The sequence below is a fragment of the Bactrocera latifrons genome, unplaced genomic scaffold (genome assembly GCF_001853355.1).
Source record: "Bactrocera latifrons isolate USDA-ARS-PBARC rearing strain unplaced genomic scaffold, ASM185335v1 scaffold_710, whole genome shotgun sequence".
Lineage (NCBI taxonomy): Eukaryota > Metazoa > Arthropoda > Insecta > Diptera > Tephritidae > Bactrocera > Bactrocera latifrons.
The window spans coordinates 10115-25203 of NW_017537391.1; the positions used below are offsets into that span (position 1 = coordinate 10115).

At 33.5% G+C, this 15089-nt stretch overlaps 1 long non-coding RNA gene and 1 pseudogene across 1 annotated transcript; one reads left to right on the forward strand and one right to left on the reverse strand.

The window, feature by feature from the left end:
* Positions 1-1059: 1059 nt before the first annotated feature.
* LOC108976032 lies at positions 1060-1463 on the forward strand. Its single transcript, XR_001993917.1, has 3 exons — positions 1060-1143; positions 1250-1299; positions 1369-1463. It is a non-coding gene; the product is annotated as an uncharacterized LOC108976032 (long non-coding RNA).
* Positions 1464-2532: 1069 nt separating this feature from the next.
* Positions 2533-3263, reverse strand: LOC108976031 (annotated as a pseudogene).
* Between the last annotated feature and the right edge of the window lie 11826 nt (positions 3264-15089).

Sequence of the window (15089 nt, forward strand, 5' to 3'; positions counted from 1 at the left end):
TTTCGATACGGAGRCAGCCAGGTAGCTTGATGTATTTTCTTGGTTGTGAGCTGCTTGAATCATATGTAAGAGAATCGTTTCGCGATCAGAGAACTTCCTCATTTGCGTGAATTTCTTCACAGGACTCCAGAAGGACTAGAAATAAAATTCAGAAACAACAGTTATTGGGTACTGGGTAGAAACTCTACAAGCAGGTATTCAGACCAGTTTGGACTTATGGTGTAACAACTTTGGGGCTGCTCAAGCCCTAGCATTGTTGCACAAATCCAGCGATTCCAAAATAAAGTTTTGAGATGCGCCGTCAATGATCTTGAACGCGATGTCGGAATTGACTAAGTTGCCGCCTCAATCTACAAATATGCAAAGTCTCATATGGGAAGACTTTCTGAACATATGAACACTCTCTAATCGTTCAAATAAATGGAAAGAAAGACGTATCAGCTTATACAGTAGCCAGATCCTCTGCAATTTATACTCAGAGCAATATTTATTATTTTGTCTTACACGATAAGCAAAACAAATTGTTCATTAGTTCATTTTATGTTAAATAGTTAGAATGGCAATGAAATGAAAAAAAATACAATATTTTAAATAAACCGAATAAAATCCTGGAGCAATGGCATTTAAGACTTGATGAAAGCACAAGCATTGAAAGAAAAAAACATTGAACCTAACAAAACTTCAAAAACTAATTTATTTAAAATAGAAATAAAAAAGGAAAATACTCTTATTGTTTTAGTGAAAAATTATGTCCCGTAAAAGTAATAGGACTGACAAGCGAATCTGTTTGTTCGTTATATTTAAGATGTTGAAAACTACTTTGAAGAACCTTTAGAATCCTCATCTGGCTTATGCATTTTAGTAGCTAAGTTGCTTGTGGCTTGTTTACAAATATTTCTCTATTCCAAATGAGGGCAMGTTTCTCCTCATTTCCATTCWACATCCTTYATTACACAAATTTTTAAATTTGTATTCTTTAAAGTATTGATGTATATTTCTTCTCGACTCATTTAATTACATTTTGTTAAATTTTTGAAAAATAATTTTGATATTGCCAATTTTTCTTTCTCAATCAGATGGAAAATGTATTTGAGGAGATTGCCTTGGAGGACTGCATCACATCGTCTTCAACTCCAGCAAAAGGTATGCAGATAATTGTAAACTTACAGTATTTCTCCTTTAAGTTAGTGCCATATTTTTGTTACTGAAGAGCAATTTCCTTTGAACCGAAAAAAATTTAACACTTCAGGTTGCTTAATGCAGAGGCCAGCCATGCAAAACGATCTGTAGATGGTAACGGTAATCTAACACCCATATAATTTATTTCTTTAAATTTGTTCATTTTGTTGTATTTCTACTCTTTTCCAGACGTTATTGATATGTTAACCACAACAACCACAAGCGAAATCGCTTCCATCCTGCCATTGAACACGCTTACTGAAGCTTTGGAAATGGACGAAAGATTGAAATGCGACGAATTTGCTACTACAATATTAAGTAATACATATATAATTTTTTTCAATAAACAATATTTATATTTTTACATATTTTATATGGTAAATTTTATTTTTCAATTTTACTTAAAAGAATATTTTTAATTTGTATTTTTTTCAATCCGTTATTTTATATATTCTTGCAAAACTTATGGCTTGGTAACTTATGAAAAACATGTTTGGAGAACCATTAAAATGAGCCACCATGAGGCACATGCAAAAAATTTATAGAAAGAGAAAAACTGAGGACATTTAAGTATATATAATATTATTAACTTATGAATATATACCATATTTATCAAATTAATGTGAATTCAAATATCAAAAGATATTTAATTTAAATATGTAATTTTTGTTAAAATTACTTATAAAAACGGGATAATTAAAGAAATTAATGCAAAAAAAACAATTTTTTTTTATTTGGGATTCGAACTCGAGTCTCCAAAATACCAAGCCCTGTGCTTAAGCACCAGGCTAATAAGACATGCATCGTCGCGTTTTCTTGAAAGCAGTTTTCTCCAATCAACTAGTGTGAGAAGGAAGTATAAATTTTTATTGTAGAAGACAATGCGTTCTCAAGAAGGTGATCAAAAATCATATGAATTCAAAAGTTTTGGGAAGTTTGTTGATTCGCCCTTAAGAACGTGGTAGGAAAGAGTGACAATTAAAAAGGTACGTGTTACTGTCATGTCACTAGGAACCATGGTACAAGGGAGTTAGGAAAGTGTCATTCACAGCCCTTAACCTACCCTCCAATTGAATTCACGCTCAGGTTAGATAAAATTTCCGGTGATCACGGATTTTGATTGGTCCACGTGTTGCTCGTCATGTACATATGTATTCACGACCACTTTCGCCATAAACTTGTTAAATCAATTGAAACGCAAAAGTTTTACCAGTTTAAAACAAAATTTAATGCTGGCTCTTTGATCGAAGCTCATTTTCGCATCGATAACTCAAACATATTGACTCTTAAAACGCAATAACTTTACTTGCAATCAATGAAACGTCATGAAACTCTCATATGTAGCTCACCAATTTAGCTTTCAATTGGAAAGGTAGGATCGCAACGCATGTCACAACGACGGTATCCCCACCAATTTTCATCATTGCACATAAGACGATGGAACCAGTCAATTAATTCGCTCAACTGGTAACCTTTGGTCTTCAAGGTGGGTGTTGAGTATTTAGCATATTAGAAAGTATGTCACTTCTGACATACTGACAACCTGACCATCAGTATCGGGATCCTTAGCGCAATTGACAATACCTTTTGCAACATCGGACACAAATACCGGTTTGTTCACAGTACGTTCGCCCGCAAACCAGAGTGACATGCCACGGAATTGGCGTCGGCAAATGTGGGAGTAGTATCTTTGGAAACGATCTTCCGAAACATAGATATCAGCTGGCCTAATAATGGTGGCATATAGGAATTCATCGCGAACACCACATTCACTGTAGTACTTGCTCTTCAAAAAGTTGCTGGCATCCTCAAGCACAAAGCTCATTGGTTTTGGACTAGCGTTTATAGCAGACAAGTGAATCAAACGTTCTCTACCAGCTTCTTTGCTGATTCTAAAAACAAAAATGAATAAAGTTTAGTGTTTGTTTGCCCCATAAAGCGAAGTGCACCTTCCGTGTGCCTATCATTGAATTTAAAATTTGTAGTTCGAATTCACGACCAACTAAGTTGATAACTACATTTGAGTACTTCACAGCATCGCGTATCGCCTTTTCATCTAATAATTCATAAAGTTGGAACAGCATCTAATCCATTACGCAGCAATATAAACGAGATCATGTTTGCTTATTTCGTACTTTTGTTGGAATAAAATCCTAATCGATTTGTTATTTATCCTCCAAAGGAAAATTTTCAAACACTCCCTAATAAAAATTACTTGTACCTTGTACCATGATCGATATATTGAGCTTCGGTGTTATAAGTTTATTCTCATACGTCTAGATATTTTGTACAGCTTCCAGATTAAAATCAAACAAATTGTCTTGCAAAAATATAAATTTGGCTGTGAATGAGCATGAACATTCGGTATGGTTGCTTATGGTGTTCCTAACATTTTTCTGTGGTGAACATTTATTAACTTACCACATTTAAAAAGAGGAATAAATAAAAAAAATATATGTTTCATGTATTTGCTCATATTGTTCTCTTCTTTAAGAATATATATTAAAATAAAACTAGTTTCTTTTGAAAATATATTAAAGTTTTATATGTAACCAGTATTTTTACGACAACTCTTCCATAAATTTTAGGAAAATAATACAATGCAACCAGTTTAAGTTAAAAGTCGGCGATCTTGGATTCCAATAGAAACTCAACCCCGGACTCCTCTTGACGTTTCTACATGAGCACCTCTTAGCCTTTGCTTACATAGCATCAGCTAATTCTTTCCTTACGTTGTTCTTACTGGGTTGGCCATTTGACCCTCATTAGGGTTACAATAAAACTCTGCTTTGTTTACATACATAAGTATATCAACTCTAGACGTTAGGGTGTTGTGTAGCACTTTTTTTGCTACTTTAATGGTAATCAGGGTGTTGTGTTAGCATTTACTAGGTATATATAAATTTTAAAGTTTGATGAGCAACCTTTTAATAGATATTATGTAATGCAAGCGTTTACGTTATTTGGGTGATTATTTTGAATTGCTTGCAAATTTTACTGGGATATTACTTATAATGTAAATTATTTTCAAGAATTTCTAACTTTTTCATGCAAAACCATACAGTCCGGGGTGGTAAGCGTTTTTTTTGACATACACAAATTGGTTAGCCGTTACAACAGAAAATTACTTGGAATTTGCATTTAGATATAGGAATATAATTTTATAAATAATTTATTTAAATAAAATGTGATAGAGGAGTTGAACATCTCTTTATCTCTGACAGGGATAATGGTATGCCCAACTTATTCCAGGGTGAGATCGCCTCAAAATAACCATTTTTTATAACATTGCCCATTATGGCCAGATCGAACAAAACAAGAATTTTTGGGCAATTTAAATTAAAATACCCAACATTTATTACGATTGCAAATTATTATATCTTGGACTTTTAATATATGGCGAAACTACTTAATTCCTTTTTTATTATTTTATGGTATATTAAAACAACTGACTTTCGATCTTTCAATACTTAATAGAGTGAAATAAGCCTGTTAGTTTTCAATTGATAAATACTTTTAATAATTTGTAATTGAAGTATAATTTTACTCTGCAAAACGTTTCATGAAATATATTTAAATTTCGCATTTTCTTTGATTTTCATTGTTTTAAATTTTTATCAGCGATCTTAAACGGCGGCAACCAATTCCTCCGTTCACATATATTTTTGGTCTAATTTTAGTCTGGCAAAACGTCAATCCAGTCAACTGCCAAAGTTCGTTAGGTGAGCGGTTCTCACATTTCCAGTGACAGGAAAGTTGGGGATCTCTTTATCTCTGCTTTGTGGTATGGAGTTACATCTAAATTATATAATTTGGTCAATAATGAACCGCTATTAAAAATCAAGGAATTTGAGTTGTATTTTTATTTGGGCCAAACAAATTATTCTCGATTACAAATAATTTCAAACGGAATATATTTCGAACAATCGATGACCTTGTATAAACAACGTTGAACTATTGCTTGCATAAAACTCTTATATTCACATAGGTGTTAGTACTTATTTAAATGTGAAAGTATATAACTTATCGCAATTATTTCTTAATTACTTTTGTTTTCATTATTGCATTTAGTTTAAACCATAGCACAAGGATTTCGGCCCATCAAAATACCGACAATATTCATATATGCAGCTAAGTCAAAACAGCGACCAATCGGAATATTGAAGTCATAGTATCGACAATCCAAAATGCCGACATATCAAACATATTTTATTGTGTTGCTATTTTTACTTTATGTACAGCAAAAGTATATATATATAATATAAAGTATGCCGATGATATTGATATCATTGGCCTCAACACCCGCGCCGTTAGTTCTGCTTTCTCCAGACTGGACAAGGAAGCAACACAAATGGATCTGGCAGTGAACGAGGGCAAGACGAAATATCTCCTGTCATCAAACAACAAGTCGTCACACTCGCGACTTGGCACTCACGTCACTGTTGACAGTCATAGCTTTGAAGTTGTAGATAATTTCATCTATCTTGGAACCAGCGTAAACACCACCAACAATGTCAGCCTAGAAATCCAACGCAGGATAACTCTTGCCAACAGGTGCTACTTCGGACTGAGTAGGCAATTGAGAAGCAAAGTCCTCTCTCGACAAACAAAAACCAAACTCTATAAGTCACTCATAATACCCGTCCTGTTATATAGTGCAGAGGCTTGGACGATGACAACAACTCATGAGTCGACGTTGCGAGTTTTTGAGAGAAAAGAAAGAAAAAAGAAAGATTTATGGTCCTTTGCGCGTTGGCCACGGCGAATATCGCATTCGATGGAACGATGAGCTGTACGAGAAATACGTCGTATATATACATTGACATAGTTCAGCGAATTAAAAGACAGCGGCTTCGCTGGCTAGGTCATGTTGTCCGGATGGACGAAAACACTCCAGCTCTGAAAGTATTCGACGCAGTACCCGCCGGGGGAAGCAGAGGAAGAGGAAGACCTCCGCTCCATTGGAAGGACCAAGTGGAGAAGGACCTGGCTTCACTTGGAATATCTAATTGGCCCCACGTAGCGAAAAGAAGAAACGACTGGCGCGCTGTTGTTAACTCGGCTATAATCGCGTAAGCAGTGTCTACGCCAATCAAGAAGAAGTACAGCAAAAGTGGCGGACCCTTTTTCTATCGATTTTAAAATTATAAGCCCAAATAAATATAATTATAACTCAATGATTTATTTCGGTATATTTTATTTATTGTTTTTTTTTACATGTTTTTGTGGCTATATTGCATTTTCCACACCACCATGAGGTATGCAACTAGGCGCGTTATGTATCACAAAAGTGGCGAGATTCGCTAACGTTTGTGCAGCATTGCATAACATCTGGATAAAATTTAAAATAAATTATAACCCTCAAAATTGCAATTCTGACCATACTCAAGAAATAGACACCGGAAGAGCGAACCGCCTAGTCACAAAGAAAAGAAAAAAGAAAAGAGAGATAACTATTAGTTAGGATTACCACATTCTCTGATTTTGACCTTAGGCACTGGTTCCCTGTTTTTCGAGAAAAGTGCATTGATTCCCTCCAGAATCGACAAAATTTGATGATTATTTTTTTGAGCAAGTCCGTGAAAAAAAGTGAGCATCACAGCGTTTAAGTCGATTTGTTCGTTTTGAAATTGCTGATGCATTTATATGAATCATATCATTGATGGTTGAGTTGTGGAACGCACACCATATGATATCGTCATCATACATACATGTATACCGTCGCATAGAAATGCGACTGCATCAACCAAGTATGTCACATACATATCTGAACTCGAATTTGAAGAATTTACTTACATAATTTACTAATCACCGGTGCGTTCACAACTACTTTATGCAACGAGATTGATTTTGACTGAGACCGATATGGTAACCCTACTATTAGATAATGAGATATAGCATTTTTGTGAAGCAACTTGTGTTAGTTTACAAAATAATTGATCATAAAATCATTTCATGTTTTAATAAAGCATTGCTTTTTTAGGAAAAATACTGTTAAATTTGGGCTCTGCTCCAGGGAAATCAATGGTTGAAAAGAAATTTGCGAAGTTGGAAAGAGGCGAAATGAGCACTGAGGACAATGAAGGCAATGACAATAGAAATACGGTTCCATCATTTCACAGTGAAGTCCAGTCGATAGACATTATAGTGATGAACCGGTCTTCAAGCGCCGAAAGACGAACTGGCAAGGTTATGACATCAGTCTTTTGGGATGCACGTGGTATAATATTCATTACTGCGCTAGTTATAATCCATTGTACTGTGAATTTGATTGCAGTTCTATTCTACGATTCGAAATATTTAGCAAATGTATTATTTTTGAGGTAGGATCAGTTTGAAATAGTACGTATATACTTGATTGGTTAAAATCGCTTACTTAAACTACAAAAAAACACACATATTATAGGAATTCCTACCTACTGTGTGAAGATGGATGAAATCAGAAGATAACCCCGCTCACTCCCCATATAACGGTACTATTCAAAACTTCTGAAAGCACTATAAATCAATAACAAATTGAAATTTGGCTTTGTAGAAGGTATGAGTAGGCTTTATTAGAGCCGGTATGAAAATTGGACGATGAACGTGGCACCGCCCACTTTTTTTTAAATCACATATCTCAGGACTCTACTGACCGATTTCGATTAAATTTGGTATATGGTATTACTTACACATTCTTATGCTACAGTGAAAAATGGGCGGAATCGGACTACAACCTCGCCTACTTTCCATATAACACAATTTTAAATTCCACTTGATTCTTTCACTTTCCGGAACACAAATCAAGGAATAATTAATATAACGGGACATAATTTTACGCTAATACTTCCACCACCTTATGATCAAAAATTGTCTAAATCCAACCAAAACTTCTCAAGCCCTTGAAATTGTGAGATAATCCTTTAATAATTTAATTAAGTAATTCTGTGTATAAAAAATGGGTTGAATCTGGTCAATACTTCCCTGAGCCCCTATATAACTATTATCAGGATTTTCGAACATACGTTTGAATTTACTCCATATTATTGGTGAATCTATGTAAGGTACATCAACAAATCTTATGCAAAATAGAGAACATCTCTATATAAAACTGGTTATATTCCGATCGTCTGGTTGAAGTTTTACATTTTAAGGAATTTCCTTGACTTTGGTTGTTGTAAGTTGCAAAAAATAAAATGTTCGGTTGCACCCGAATATAGCCCTTACTGTTTTACTTGTTTATATTGGTTTTGTGTTAAAATTGTGTGTAAATATTTGCTTCGAAAGTTAACCCTGCATCTAAGAAAAATAATATTTTTATTTCACTTATGAGGCACACAAAGCATTGAATCAGTGCATTTAGCGCATAAATAAAAATAATTATTTTTCATTCATTCGTGTTTATGAAAAAAAATCTCAATAAAAAAACAAAAAAAAAATTTTCCTTCGTTTTAACACAAATGACAAATGATTTATCAAATAAGCCTATTTATATATATTAGTCTTTGCTCGCTTAAAGTGTACATTAAGTTGTTGCTGGCCCGCGTTGTCGAAAAATAAATCTATTTTACATAAATTTCGTGAATATTATGAAAGAAAGACAATATATAGTATATTTTTATTTTTATTTGTAATTATGTTATAGAAAATTTAATATATGTTATCGACATATTTATTTTCATTCAAGTATAAAAACATCTCTGAATAATGAAATGTGATAGATTTTGTGACTGTCGCTTACAGAATAGCAAAATTGTCTCAAGTCTCAAAAATTGTCTCTAACTTAATCTCAAATTTAGAGATTTTAGACTGTATCACAGAGCAAAATCGCACGGTTAAACTTAAAAACTGGACGCATAAGTGTTAGCTGCTATATCCGGACAAAAAAATTTATTTTAAGTCCAATGAGGACTGTTTATATGTATATGTTTGCAGTTTTTACATATTTCATTCTTTAAGATAATATTATTATTGTTATTGTGAGTATAAATTCTAATTGGATGTTCTTCGAAAGGGATTATAAATTTATTTAATTTTTGAATATTTTCGAATTGATATTTAGATTGCGACTCTGGTATTTCTAATACATGGATTTTTTCATATCGTTGTGTTTCGATAATTCTTTTTACTTCTTGATCCTGATTATGATAATACTCTGAATCTATTTCTACTGAAATATTGAACTGTACTAAGTTAGTTCCTTTGATAGTTTCGTTATTGACTTTGTGTATTCCATCAATTACAATATTCTCATGGCCTAAATCTATTACAGGATAATTCGTTTCCTCGACTATGTTACAATAAGCTTCTTTTAGTTTAGATATAGTGAAATTGTTCATATTCTTTTATTTACATTTATATTTGCTTAAATTATTTTTACAGTTTGATACTGGGTTTTTTTTTTACATTTTGTAATTAGTTCATCTAATAAAAGTTTTCCTTGTTTAAAAATGAATGGAGTATACTACTATGAATTCATCTTGTAATCTTAGTATATGAATATTTGCATATTCGAGAATATTTATAACTGGTACATTTTGTTGTTTAGTTTTAATTATTGTTTTGATTTCTTCTATATTAATTGCAGCAGAGTAAAAAATCTTCGTTTTTAGCAAAGTTTATTGTAGTTGTCGAATCTAATAGTTCCTTCTGAATTTCTTGGAGCAATGTCTGATGTTTTAAGGTTTTAATATAAAGTCTTTGCATTAACATTTTAAAATTTGAATTAATTTTCCTTTATAAATTATTATTATTTATTAAATCGTTTAAAACTATTTTGAATTCTATTAGAACATCATGATCTGGTTCTCCAGTAATACATTTTAGTACTGAGCCTAAAATATTTATTGACCTTCTCCGGGGGTCCTTGGCCAGAAACTGATTTCTAATGATTTGATGATTATATGTTTCTAAGATTTTGTGTTTCTAAGATTTCTTGTATTTCGTAATATGGCTCTTGTATTGTTGTTATGTTAGTCATGTGAAACAGGTAATCTTCTTTTTCGAATACGTATGTCGGATATGTTTCTGTCAGTAAGTACTTTTTGTTCTGCAGGCTCGTTATTCACTGAGCTGTTATTATGGACATCAAGTTTAGTATCAAGATTGTTTTTCTTTTAATATTCATTAAATTTCTTTCTTTCAAATAATGGGTGTGGTCATGGTATGCCGTATACATAAGTACTTAGCTTCTCATACAGTGCTTTCTTGTCTTTTTTTTTAATTGTCGGTAATGAGATGACAGCAAATAGGGTAAATTTGAGTGAGAACTTATTCTAGTATTTTGTGGAATTCTCTTTTATTACCTAGTTTTCTGCTGTATGCGTGTTCAGAGTATCTATCTATGTAGTCAGGTACATACAGTGACTCCCACATCTAACCGGATGCGTGCATTGCCATTGATGACACCCTCCAATCATATAGTGAACATCTTAAAAATGATACATATGGTACATCAAATTAAAGGAAAAATCTTCTGTTTTATTTTCGGAAACTTAAAAATAGTAATAAATTCATTCACTGCGWATAATTTAGAGAAATAACTCGCAACATACAAAATTCGTTCCACACAACTAACCGGAAAATTATAAGAAGTAACCTTCTACAAGTCACGGTACTTCTGATCGTTGTGGAATTTMAYYAGMACAAACACTGAATATTCTTTTTTGTTTATTAGTGGTTACCGATAAGTCTGTGAGTAAGCAACGCGACAATATGACGCCCCCGCATATTCATACTTGTACTGAAATTCGGAAGCAATTATTCAGTTACGGGAAGAAGGAAAAACCATTGAAAATATTTCGGAGATTGTGAAAAGGAGTACTTCAACTGTTTTTCATATTATAAAAAACTTTGAAAAGGAAAATAGGATCAATAATATAATATTAGTAGAGCTGGTCAAGGAAAGAAGCTAACACAAGCGAAAGTTTATACTGCAAATTGTTGAAAAAATCCCTTTTCCCAGGTGGAAAATGTGAAAAAATATTAGAAAGTGGAAAAGAAAAGAAGGTTTCAGTCGAAACAATTCGCCTCATACTTAGAATCTTCGATTTACATGGTAAAGCAGTTGTAAAACAGGCGTACATATTCGAAAAGAAATAGAAAGAAAAGGCTAGAATTTGTGAAATTGCATTTAAAAAGGCCTGATGAGTTCAGGCAAAGGGAAAATGGCATAATTTTAATTTAGTAATCATAAACACCATTTTATATTTTACCAAAACAACGTTCCGAAGCCCAAATCGGCGATTGCTCATACTTTTTTTATATACAATTGCCCTCGTGTACTTTGTCCAATCCTCAGATCTGAACGTTATTGAGCACGTATGGCAAGAAGTCAGTCGAAAAGTGTACCAAAGGCAATTCCAATGTTGCTGGGCTCAAAACGGCTATTTTGGAGGCTTGGAAGGCAATACCACCAGAATTTTATCAAAAACTTGCCGCCTCTATACCAAGGCGATTAGAACCATTTTTATCTGTAAAACTATATGCTACGAAATATAAGTAATCATTAGCTTTTTAAAAAATCCGGTTATTTTTCTAAATTTTATGTAGTGAATAAATTTATTATTATTTTTAAGTTTCCAAAAATAAAATAGAAGATTTTTCCTTTAAATTGATGTGTCATATGTATCATTCTTAAGATTTTTACTTTATGATTGGAGGGTGCCATCATTGGCAATGCACGCATCCGGTTAGACATGTGAGTCACTGTTTGTTGTGTTGTTGATATGAAAGACGTTCATTTATATAAATGTACCTATACCTTCTGGAATTGGGGTTTCTCCGTATAATTGCTTCACTAAGTGTCGTTTATATTTATTTTATTTACATATAACCCATATTTTTATTAATATTTTAGCGTCTGCTCTGATTGTTGGCCAACAACATGTCTCTAGCATCTCTTACGCGTTACTTTCAGCGCATTTATCACCTTCTTTAGTGTTTCTATTAAAGTTATAGTTGTTATGGTAGATTATGAATCTCTCGTGATTCGGAAATATTGGGGTTTGAATTAAAGGTGAATCACCAGATTTTTTTTTTATAAAAATTTGGATAGCAGTTAAGGTTTCGATAGAGTGTATAGATTTATTTGTAATAATAGTTTCCAAGTTTACGTAATGACCAAACGATCGCGAGAATGTCTTTCTCATTCATGGAGTAATTTTATTCGGTTTGGGTCGGTGTACGTGATATGAATGCAATGCGATTGCTCCCCTGAGCTAAAACTACTCTATGCATAATTGTTAGCATCTGTCGTTAGTTCGAATTCTTTGTCGAAATCTTGTTTAATTTATTTCAAAAGTTTTTTTAGCTTCTTTATCTAGAGTTATTTTACATTGGAAGGTTTAGCCAATTGCGCGAAATTTTGTTAAGAATTTTCGGTAGTATGAAGTCATGGTTAGGAATGAGTGTAATTCCTTTAGGTTTTCTGATGTTTTATATCTATCTATAGCTACTATTTTCATAGGGTATACTGTTATTCTTTCGTTTCTTATGATGTGTCCTAACAACGCTGTTTGTATTTGAAAAAGGGATTTTTCGTCCGAAATCGGCTTTTGTATGATATTGGTGATGTTTTTCATATGTTGATCAGAGGTAGCTGAATATATTAGGACATCATCAATATAAACGTATGCACATTTGCCAATATACGGTCTAAGGATATCGTCCACGCATCTTTGGAAGATTGAAAGTGCATTTTTCAGTCTGAATGGTAAACGAAGGAATTCGTATTTCGCACTGTTTATTGGAAATGCAGTTTTTCCTTGATTTCTAATCATGATTTGATGGAATCTTGATTCTAAGTCAAGCGGCGTGTGAGGACAGTGTTTTGATAAGGCTCTTGGAATGCGGTGGTTTCCGCTTGTTTATCGCTTATCTAGATATGATATAGTTTCTGTTTGGTGTTAACTGATCTTGGTAGATAGATATATTAATAGCAGAAATGGTGGAGAACGTAGAATCGTGGCCCGTGTCAGCTAATACGACCCATCTTATGCGCGCGCAATGTAAGTGCACAGTGAAACGCCACTCTCTTTGACGTAGGATGACGTGAGAATTCACGGCATTTGAATTTTTGTCGTACAAACATTTCAGCTGATTGCTCTCTCACAACGCAGGGTTGCCAATCTCGATATACCGTAGTAATTATAAAAATTGTCTTCAATATGTTTGAAATTTTCTTAAAATAACTCAAAATCAGAGTCGAATGCTATTATTTATAAATATATAAACTATTTTTAATAGTTTGTTTTTAGTTTTGATATATTATAAAAAATTGTAATTGTAAACATAGATATGTACAAAACTATATATGCGTAATGAGCAATGGCAACATTGTTCAAATGAAAACAAACAAAGGTGACTGATTTCTGCGTTTTTTTCACAGGCGCAACTGTTCACACATTTGCTCGATAAGGAAGGAAAAGTAAGGAAGGCAGTAGCGTTTTTGACTGATTCTGCTATAACTCTCGCGACGTAGGCAAGTTTCGGGTTAGCGCTGCTGACCACAGTGACGGGCCAACGAACTCATGCATCAGCAGAATTTTGCAAAGTAAATAAAGTGCAACAACAAAGTTTCAATTTAAAACAGGTGTGACCTCCAATTCGTCCTTGAAAATTTGAATGACGACCAGACGACCATCGTGCAGCTGTAGTGTGACATGTTGGTGTGCCGCCGGGAGCTTGGATATTTTTTTGCAGATGAGTTTGACCCTAGAATACGCTAGTAATATATGGACAATATACTCGGACTGGAGGATCTTCATTTTAGATACTTCGATAAAGCTTACTATGGGTGTTCATTTATAATTGATTTCAAATCGTCATGGTCAAAAATAGTGGTATTTATTATATCCGAAAGTTCTACATTTGATTTGTTAGTATTCTATATTTTCTCATACAAATTCGGTGTCAACCATTTCGAATTTTTTACTTAAATTATTTCGCGCACCGTGTCGTTGAGTCTATTGATTTGTGTATGTGTTTTGCGTATGAATAACTACCTGCCTATCGTATCACCTTACTTTCCCAAAATCATCGACATCTAGCGGGCCTGCTATTACCTTGAGTGCTGAGCCAGAAGTCTAAACATAATTTGGTTAGTTTTACCGGTTTATCTGCTATGTAAGCAATGCTTGTTAAATTGCTGGAGTGTCTTAAATAATAATGTTTCTCCCATATCATCTTTTCATCAGTTAGCTGAACATAGTTGGAGCGGGAGTAGTCGATAATCCAACAATGTATTATTCCTAATACTAATAGAATTGCAAGTCCATTCCAGTAAAAATAAAAGAAACAAGGAATGAAAATCGTTTTGCTCAAAAGGGTATTAACTTATTCCTAATCCTAATTTTCTGTTATTTTTTACAAAACTTTTTCGCCTACTTCAAATACCCTGTTTTGTGTATTCGGGTTGGATCTTTCAATGCTATCGTGCTGGGCTTTTGCAATTTCAGTTTTGATGACATGCCTAAGTTCGCTAAACGCTGCTTGTATTATGTCGATGGCTATCTGGTTTGCGACAATTCCATGGATCGATTGTACGCGATTGTTTTCCTTAGTATAAACTCGACTCTATCGTCAGACATTTTGTAAACTAAATTCGCTGACTATGTCAGCTTGTGCGCTGTGAACACAATATAGACGTTGTACCTAATTTTCAACAGCGTAATTGATAGTTTCTAAATTAAAAGAAGCTTCGATATCGAAGTAAATTGTCTAAGTCAGTAATAATAAATTCAACAGCTGAATAATGGGATTTGGAATTTGATTTCCAAGAAATCTAGCACCAAATCATATTGTATACTCGCTAGTGTTGGCAGATCGCAGTATATTGCGTTTACTACGTCTGTGTGAATGAATGGCCTGATTGTTCGAATTGGGTACGGTGGCATATTTTTGAACAAAGAGTATGATTACTCGTTTCAATC